This window comes from Amblyomma maculatum, chromosome 2, assembly GCF_055883805.1.
Source record: "Amblyomma maculatum isolate TAMU_Amacu chromosome 2, ASM5588380v1, whole genome shotgun sequence".
Lineage (NCBI taxonomy): Eukaryota > Metazoa > Arthropoda > Arachnida > Ixodida > Ixodidae > Amblyomma > Amblyomma maculatum.
The window spans coordinates 215767123-215777604 of NC_139345.1; positions in this window are offsets into that span (position 1 = coordinate 215767123).

Here is a 10482-nt window from a genome sequence, read left to right on the forward strand (position 1 = left end):
CGCGCCGTCAACTCGCGAGGCGGTAGCTACCAACCGCGGCCTAACTCCCGCTCCCTCCGTGAGGGAGCGCTACAGCCGGAGTGACGTCATCCCATCTGCCGCAAAAACAGGGGCCCCAACTCGCGCCGTCAACTTGCGAGGCGGTAGCTGCCAACCGCGGCCTAACTGCCGCTCCTACCGCAGCTACCGGCGGGGGTGCAACGTTGGATGCTATAGGAGGTGGCCTAGCTACAGGTGGAACCAACGCAGTCTCCAGGGATGCTTTCATTTCTGCTGGCGTAAAGAATACCGTTGCGGCCGGTGCCGGAGCGGCAGTTGTACATTCTGCCTTAACCTCACCCACAACCAAGTACAGTCGTGCCCCGTTAATATTGGACGACCCGAATTATGGACAGTTTTTCTGAGGACGAAACTTTTTCAATGTATTTATGCCTCGTTAATATGGAAACTCGCTGTCTGGACAATCGACAGGGAAGAATGCACGCTGCCCCCTTGCGCCATGTGTTTTTTTCTTCAGTTAATATGGACAGTGCTTGAAAAAAGCAGAGGATTCCGAACGCAAGTTAAAGACGGACGCACCGCCCGCGAACCTACGCGATAGCCGATACGGCCAGATGCCTGAACGAGTAGTGTGGGGTTGGAAAGAACCAAAGCGGGGGTGTCGCCGTTTTAGAGGAAGGGGGGGGGGGGGGGGAGGAGCAGGAGCGCAAGAGCGCAGAGGAACGTCCACAGCAAATTGAAGGGCAGCTATGTAAGAAAGACCCCGAAAGGGGGGAACCAGGGAGATTACTGGGCGCAGCGGAAATGCCGCAACCAGAGGGAGCAGTCGGGAAAACAGCAACATGTGGTTGCAATAAATTCTGCTGAACGTGAACAGAGAGGCTGGTAAACGCGTAAAAAGAAATGACAGGAAGAAAGACAAGTGCCTAAAGTGGCGGCAGGAACAGATCTTTTCTTTCCCAAAGCACACGAAACCGTTACCGCGTTTCGGTAAGAGTTAAGGCACACTCTAAAAGTAGAGCGACAAAAGAAAGGCGACGAGCACGCAACCAGAACCGGGCGTCCCGTCCTGGACGCCCTTCCTTCTCATGCTCCTAGGTTCCGTCCCTGTTGCGCCACCGAACTGCCACAGTTTGCGCCCCAGGCGGTCCGCATGTTGGCTTCGCTTTGAGTCGGCGATGCGGCCTTGACAAGGTCTGAGCTCTTCGTAGTCGGCTAGCTGTCGTTCCAAACTGTACTTCAGCTTGCCGTGTTTGTTTCATAGGAACACATAGAAACGGCACCAGGAAAATGGGATTTCGATAGCCTTCTATATAGCAGCTTGCCAACTCGACTCTCTCGCTTCCTTATGGAAACAGTACAAGGCAAAAAAGAGAGATTTTGAAGAACGGAAAGGCAGAAAGGCTAACTAAGCAAAAAAGTGGAAAGGATAAGGAGCCTGTAACCCTCAACTTGAGTCTGGCTTTTTGCATGGCGAGAGCTAAAACGCAAAAGAACAGAGCTGAACGTAGGCGAAGCAAGCAATTTGTGAATACAAGCGACAAAAGCCAAAGCATCGATACTACAGGACTCCGATAACTGACTCAACGCCGGCATCATAGTGTCAGCCACAGTCTGACAGCGCCCAGCGCAGTTCGAAAAAAAGAAGTCAACCTTTTAATGTGGTTTGGGAATGTGCGCGCGAATGATGCGGTCGTGAGCGACGAAATGCTTCAAGAGAAGGCTCGTTGTTTCGGCGACGTTAATGGGTATGTACCGTTCCTTATTCTCCGTCTTGATAGCTTTCAGCTATGATTACTTACGGAATGTTTTGATCAGTAAAACAGAGTGATGTTTACTGAGAAAAATTATTCTACGCTCTGCCTAGGCGTGACTACTCAAGAGGATGGCTGACAAGTTTTAAGAACAGACATGACATCTCGAGTCGACGGATTCATAGAGAAGGGGGTAGTATCGAATGCTCGGCTGTTTCCTCGTCTCAGGATAATTTCAAGCAGCTACTTGACGGCTACTTTACTCAGTGACGAGGCCATTTTAGAAGTAGCGATGAGTAGAGAATCGGACGCTGATTTATCGGCCAGTGAGGAGTTCGTGCTGGAAAGTTTGACGAACACAAAGCTCACCATCACGCGTGTGATGGTGCACAATTTTCGAATACAGCAATGACATGGATAATGCACTCAAAATTGCCGGTGTTCCGCCAAATTTTGAGTCCAGTGCACACCGTTATGTGCAAAAGCAGTGATTAATTACAAGTTTTTTTTCTGAATAAAATCCTTTTCGTTTTTATTCATGGCTCGTTATTATGGATGACTCGTTTTATGGACAGTTTTGGTCAGAAACTAAAGTGTCCATAATAAAGAGGCACGACTGTATATCGTTGCAGCCACGGCACTCCTTGCCCCGCTACTAGTTATACACAGAATAACCAGGTAACACCCCGCAATAAACAATAGTTGAACCATATGCCGTGGCCAGAGTGAATCACTGCATAACCATAAGCATAACCACAAGCACCACACCCAGCTATACCACCAGCTGAACCTAGGCGTAGCCATAGCTATTGCTTTCGCAATTACCGGGCTTAACCAAGCTAAGCCACTGCTAATTTTGTTTGGAGATTCTTCAACGGACACTCAAAAAGGACATTGATATTGCGCCCTATACTGTAAGATTTTTGCCCACAATGGAAACTTCTGAGGCGCCATGTGAACTTTTTTGTGCTCATGGGACTTTTTAGCGTGTGCGAGAGCCGCATAACAGATCGCCACGCAGAGCCACCGCGTTCATCGAAGTCTCTGTTCAGAGAACAATGTGCTATGGTGCGGGAGGTATATGCTGCGCAGAATCGACCTCCTGCCTGGGTACCTTTACTTGATGCATGTATGTCTCCCGGAATTTTGATGTGTGGTCAAAGTGAGAGCTCGATGCTGGTGTAAAGTGTATTGACAGGTTGCGGAATGCGACCTGCTTAAATGGCTCGAAATACTTCCATGCAATAAAGAAAAAAAAAGCCGTCGTGGAGTTTTGGTTAATGCATCCTTCTCAAGAGCGTTAAGACCGAAGTTCGAATCCAGATTGTCGTCGTTATTTTTGTTTGTTTATTTTTTAAATGTTGTCGTGTTATTTTATATTGTTGCATGCTTTTCCAGCCTGGCGACGCGTTTTTTTTTCGGAAACGAGGGCCATTAACCATGCAGAACATTTCGGTATCAGAGCTCAGCGTGGTTTCATTCCGGACTTTCTTCTGCAGTACAGTAATTCCCTTTAATAGCCCACAATCCTGTATCCCAGATCCTGTACAATAGACCTGTATACGATTTCATGTATAGATTTTATACAGGATTTTTCAGTAGGGCTACTGGCTCTGTAACTGAGCCACCTCCACTGCCTCGTGCGGACGGAAGAAAAAATAGAGAAGAAATAATAAGAAAAGGAGGAGAAAGACGCGCGTCACAACACTCGTCGTCCACAACCGAAACGGTAGCGGGTGCAATGATGGCCTACATCAGATATAAATATGGAAGTAGGCTAGCCTCCGCCGCAAGCGGCAGTGACCTACCATATCCCAACCCCCTAAGGCCAGGAGCAACCACCAACCATCTACCCTGCTCAAGTATCAGGATGCTATTCCAGTAATATGCGTTGTGGGGCTAGTTGGTTCATACTCCGATTGGTTTTATGCGCACAAAAAGACGACACAAAAAGACAAGGGAGACGGGACGGAGCGGACGCTCCGTCCTGTTTCCCTCGTCTTTTTGTGTCGTCTTTTTGTGCGCATAAAACCAATCTGAGTACCAGAATGCTCCAGCGCTGCTATGTTATTGCTACTGCAGGAAGAATGTACAGATAATCACGGGCCTGCAACTGGCTCTGTAGTTGAGCCACCTCCGCAGCTTAATAACAGTAAAGAGCAATGCAGAATCTGCATTGGGGTAATGCGAAAGCACGGATGCTGATGTTGGTTGCTTCTGGTTGCTTCTAGTTGCTTAATTCCCTTCTTGATTACCTATTTTAGTCTTTGCTAATTTCAAATTACGCGTCAATTCCTTCGTATAACGTTCTTCGGCTCTACTTCCAGTTGCGTGACGTCATATTGCCTCGAAACCTTCAAAACTCTATTTGTTGTTGTTTTTTTAACCGCCGCCGGCATGCGGGCTTATCACTGTGATCCTGTCACGCGTATCAATTCTGTATCCCGTGTTTGTCCATGCTCGTTGTCGCGATACGATGCGTTATCATTTTCTTTGTCGCGAAAGATGCGCGGAGATCTGTCTCGAAGATTCCAATCACTTGCGTATGTTTCTAAAATGTTCCAGGTTGTGCTAGTAGCAGTTTGCGACGTTATCTAGATTCTTCTGAGCAGCATTTAAATTGAGCTTTGACGAGTGTGACGGGCATTCTTTTTTCGACGATCGATGAGCACGTTTGTTGCCATCGCCGGCGCCGAGTTCCTTAGTTCTTTTGCGGGCGCAAGTCAGCCCAATAAAGTTTCTTCAGTGCAATTACCGACTCTTCATTTGTGTCATTGACATTGTCACCACCACGTGACAATATCATCTACCTCACATTATTTCACTCCTTGTTTACGCATCTTAGTCTTTGGTACTTTCAAATTGCGCGGCCCTCGCTATGCCTTTTTTTCGGCTCTACTTCCGGTCATATCCACTACCAAAACACCCCTTTCCACTTTTACTCCCAACTTCCTTCCTTCCCTTACGCGCGACTCAGCTGTCCACAGAACAAGTGTGCCAGATACTGCGCCTTCCCTTTCCTGTGAACCAGCTATTGTAGTTAATTAGCTGATTAATTTTATTTTAATAATTAATACGATATTTATTTTTTTCGCAATAACAGTACGTCACCCTCTATCGAGTGACACTACTCATTAACCTCTACCACTTTTTAATCACAACTGCTGCGGACACGACGTCGTTGTTGTTGTGGCCGTAGGAAGAAGGAAAAGAAAATGCACGGGCCTGCTACTGGCTCTGTAGCTGAGCCACCTCCGCTGCCTCGTGCAGACAGAAGAGAATATAGAGAAGAAAGAAAAGCAAGAGGGAAAGAAAGACACGCGCCGCAACAACAGCCGTCGTCCACCACCAGCGGTGGCGTGTGCAATGACGGCCTACAACAGATAAAAATTCTGTGCCAGGCCAGCCCCCGCCGCAAGCAGCGGTGACCCACTCAGGGCAGAGCACCCCAACGTTACGATTATGCGGACACGTTCTGCGGACATGGTCTGCGGACAGAAATCTGTGAACATTGCGAAGTAATGCTTTCGCACTAATGAATTAAAATAATAAATTGGTTCGTAGAAAGGGAAAGGCGACGTATCTGTCAAACTTTTTTCCTGTGGACACCGTACCGCACCGTAAGAAAAGAGAGGAAGGTGTTAGTGAATGTGGAAAGAGAGAATAAGGAGCCGTAGTGGAGAGCTACGGAGTAATTTCGACCACCCGGGGGTCTTTACGGTGCGCTGACATCCCACAGTACACGGACGCCTCTTCGTTTCATCTCCACTGCCTAGCGCGGACAGAAGAGAAATTTGAGAAGAAAAAAAAGAGGGAGAGAAAGACGCGTGTGGCAACAGCCATCGCCCACCACCAAAGCGGTGGCGGATGCAATGACGGCCTACAACCGATAAAAGTTCAGTGTCAATCTAGACCTCGCCGCAAGCGGCGTTGACCAACCCATCCTAGCCTGGTAGGGTCAGGAACAGCCACCCTTCACCACCCCCCAACGCTGCTGATTGTTGTGGTGTGGCTGTAAGAACAAGCAAAACGAAATACACGGGCCTGCTGCTGGCTCTGTAGCTGAGCCACCTCCGCTGCCTCGTGCGGCCAAAAGAGAAAATAAGAAGAAAGAAAAAGTGATGGTTGTTGTTGTTGCGGCTGTAGGAAGGAAAAGAAAATGCACGGGCCTGCTGCTGGCTCTGTGGCTGACGGGTAGATCGCCGCCGCTTGCGGTGGGGGTTAGCCTGTCACATGTTGTAGGCCGTCATTGCACCCGCCACCACTTCGGTGGTGGACGACGGCTGTTGTTGCGGCACGCGTCTTTCTCTCCCTCTTCCTTTTCTTTCTTCTCTATTTTCTCTTCTGTCTGCCCCGCCCGGGTGGTGCAGTGGTAAGACGCCCGACTACTCTGCCGGAGTACCCGGGTTCGAACCCGACCTCGGCGGCTACGTTTCGATGGAGGCGAAACGAAGAGGCGTCCGTGTGCTGTGCGATGTCAGCGCACGTTAAAGATCCCCAGGTGGTCGAATTTACTCCGTAGCCCTCCATTACGGCTCCTCTTTCTCTCTTTCCACTTTCACTCCCACCTTCCTCCCTTCCCTTACGACGCGGTTGCGGTGTCCACAGAAAACAAGTGAGACAGTTACCGCGCCTTCCCCTTCCTATAAATCAATCAATCAGGCAGCGGAGGTGGCTCAGCTACAGTGCCAGTAGCAGGCCCGCGCATTTTCTTTTCCTTTTTTCTACAGCCACAACAACACAATAGTCGTCATCCACCACCGAAACAGTGGCGGGTTCAATGACGGCCAACAACAAATAAAATTCGGTGGATGTCTAGCCCCGCCGCAAGCTGCGTTGATCTACCGTCGCAGCCCCATAGGGACAGGAACTTCCACCCTTCACCACCTCCCCCGAAAAAAAAGCGATAACTTTAGTGCAGTTGTGCCTAACTGAAACACGCTACTTAGCCGGTGTGGCCATGTATGCTTTTGAACGTTATACCTGCGCCATGTTTAATACAGTCAAGTTATTATAATTTGAGGATACGTTTTTTGGAATTATTAAAAAATTCTAGAGGGCACTTCGCACCACTAAAGTACGAGGAGACGAAAGCCATTATGGCGCTGGGGATCGTAGCCCTCCACTACGGCAACTCTATCTCCCTCTCTTCTTTCATTCCTCCCTTCCTTTACGGCATGGTAGATGTGTCCGCGGAGAATCGTGACAGATACTACGCCTTTTCTATCCTGCAAATCAATTTCAGACGCCGCTGATGCCTGCTGTACTAACGCCTCCTAGACATCTGGGTCTGCTTCTGTTTGCTGTGTGCTGCGGAGTTCGAGGAAGCGGCAAATGAAAGGCACCGCACGGACGCCTGGATCGGACGTCCGGTGGGGTCAGCTTCAAATATGCAGGAATCGCCTGGTGACGACAACCAGCATTTCATTGAACGCATCAAAGTTCACCGCCGTTCTATAATTGGTTTACAGGAGAAGGAAAGGCTCAGTATCTGCAACTCCATGAATGCCGTTATCATCCTCAAGGTAGAAAAGGGGAATTATGAAGAGCGTTTCATAATCCTGGGTGTGTGGCACAGTTGGTAAAGCACTCGGCTGAAGATTCAAGGGTTGAAGGTTTGATTCCCGGAGGAGAGAAGGTTTATTAATTTATTAAGGCGAAAGCCTTTAATGGCTCATGCTTTCGTGAACAAAATGTGTCCCGCTTTTGCGCCGGCTCTGATTGGCCGAGACGGGATGACGTCATAGAGGCCTCGACCAGTGACAGAGCACCACCACAATATGCGCGAATGCGTGCTTTATATGGCCGTTTGTCAATCAATGACCAATTACTAATTTTAACTACCTAATTACTAATTGATGACGAATTAAGTAATCCACAAATTAACTAAATAATAATAAATATTACCTGCTTAATGAATAATCAATTATAAACTAATGACTTAATAAATAATTACTAATTAGTGCGCGTACAAGAAGAGAGTGAGAAGTTTGGGCTTAAACTGAACATTAAAAAGACGAAGATCATGGCGTCTTGCCCTATCAAGACCTGGAGCATCAATGGACAAGAAGTGGAAGCTGTGACAGATTTTCTGTTCTTGGGCGCCAAGATTACCTCGGAAGGAGACTGCAGCCATGAAATTAGGAGACGCCTGCTTCTGGGAAAGAGAGCAATGGTTAGTCTTGACCGCCTAGTAAAGAGCAGAGACATTAGTCTGCCAACCAAGATCCGTATAACCCGTGCAATGGTCTTTCCAGTTGTAATGTATGGATGCGAGAGTTGGACTGTGAAAAAGGCTGACCGCCGAAGAATTGACGCGTTTGAATTGTGGTGCTGGCGAAGACTCTTAAGAGTTCCTTGGACTGCCAGAAGATCAAATCAGTCGATATTGTCGACCATAAACCCTGACTGCTCATTGGAGGGTCAAATTCTAAAGTTAAAGCTCAGCTACTTTGGTCATCTGATGAGAAGAGAGGAGTCGCTGGAGAAAGATTTGATGTTGGGAAAGGTTGAGGGTCGCCGGAGAAGGGGTAGGCAGCGAACGCGATGGTTAGATGGCATTCTCGAGGCATTGCAGATGAAGCTATGTGATGTTAAGAAGATAGTGAGAGACCGGAAAGCGTGGCGTGACATGTTGCATAGGGTCACGAAGAGTCGGACACGACTGAACGCCTGAACTGAACTGAATTAGTGCCAGTTGCGCAGCAGAATGGGGCACTCAGGCTTTCGCCTTTCACTACTTCAGTCGCTAAAGTCCCTCGTAATTTTTTTTACTCTCGCTGACAGCCTCTGCCGACAGCTCCTGCTAACAACGATAAGAGCTTAAAGGCTTTCGACTTAAATTTCTATTACTACAGATATTTATGTTGCCACACAGGCACGCGGAAAAGATAGTCAGATATGGATAGATAGATAGATAGATAGATATGGAAAAGATAGTCAAAGTAGCCGAGGAGTTCTATACAGATCTCTACAGTAGCCAAAGTAGTCAGGACCGTAATGAGATTGGCGGTAGGGAAAAACAGTCAGACGTTCCACCAGTGACGAAGGACGAGGTCAAGAAAGCACTAGAAACTATGAAAAGGGGGAAATCAGCTAGAGAGGATCAGATAACTACAGATTTGCTGAACGACGGGGGGGATATCGTGCTAGAAAACCTGGCCACCCTGTATACGCAGTGCCTGGTGTCATCGACATTACCGGAACCATGGAAGAATGCAAACATTATCCTCATTCACAAGAAAGGGGACTCTAAGGACCTTAAAAATTACAGACCAATCAGCTTACTGTCTGTTACGTATAAGGTATTTACTAAGGTAATCGCTAATAGAATCAGGACAACCTTAGACTGCAATCAAGCAAAGGATCAAGCAGGGTTTCGGAAACTACTCTACTATCGATCATATCCATACCATCAATCAGGTGATAGAAAAATGCTCGGAATATAACCAGCCCTTATACATAGCATTCATTGATTACGAAAAAGCATTTGACTCAGTTGAAACCTCGGCGGTGATGCAGGCATTGCGAAATCAGGGGGTAGACGAGCCATACGTGAAAGTGCTGGAAGATATATATAGCGGCTGCACAGCAACCATAGTTCTGCATAAAGAAAGTAACAAAATTCCCATAAAGAGAGGTGTTAGGCAAGGAGACACAATCTCCCCAGTACTATTCACAGCTTGTTTAGAGGAAGTATTCAGAGACTTGGAATGGGAGCAGTTAGGGATAAGCGTAGATGGAGAATACCTCAGTAATCTGCGATTTGCTGATGACATTGCCTTGCTAAGCAACTCGGGGGATGAACTGCAAATAATGATTGATGACCTAGACAGGAAAAGTAGAAAGGTAGGCTTGAAAATCAATATGCAGAAGACTAAGATAATGTTGAACAGCCTCGGGAAGGAACAGCAGTTTACATTAGGTAGCGAAATACTGGAAGTAGTAGGCGAATATGTCTACTTAGGACAGGTAGTAACCGCAGACCCGGACCACGAAAAGGAAATAACAAGAAGAATACGATTGGGATGGAGCGCATTTGGCAAGCACTCGCAGATTATGACTAGCAGCTTACCGGTATCGCTCAAGAGGAAAGTATACAACAGTTCCATCTTGCCTGTACTCACCTATGGGGCTGAAACGTGGAGGCTAACCAAGAGAGTTCTACTTAAGTTGAGGACAACCCAGAGGGCTATGGAACGAAAAATGGTAGGGGTAACATTAAGAGATAGAAAGCGTGCAGAGTGGGTCAGAGAAATAACTCAAGTTACCGACATTCTAGTAGAAATTAAGAAGAAGAAATGGACATGGGCAGGACATGTAGTGCGAAGAGAGGATAACCAATGGTCGCTGAGGGTAACAAACTGGATTCCAAGGGAAGGAAAGCGTAGCAGGGGGCGGCAGAAAGTTAGGTGGGCGGATGAGATTAAGAAGTTCGCAGGGGTCAAGTGGATGCAGCTAGCACAGAACCGGGTTAACTGGAGAAATATGGGAGAGGCCTTCGCCCTGCAGTAGGTATAATCAGGCTGATGATGATGATGATGATGATGATGATGACAGGCACGCGGTCAAAAACAACCAAATGTACGTAGTCAGAAAAGGGAATTTTCTGTAGTTTTTTTTCGAGCTGGTGGGATTTACTTATCGAATGTAAAGGGGAATGTTTAGAGAAAGGCTTCCTTCACATTAGTGCGTAACTTCTACTTGCTAGTACTTCATGATCTGGTGC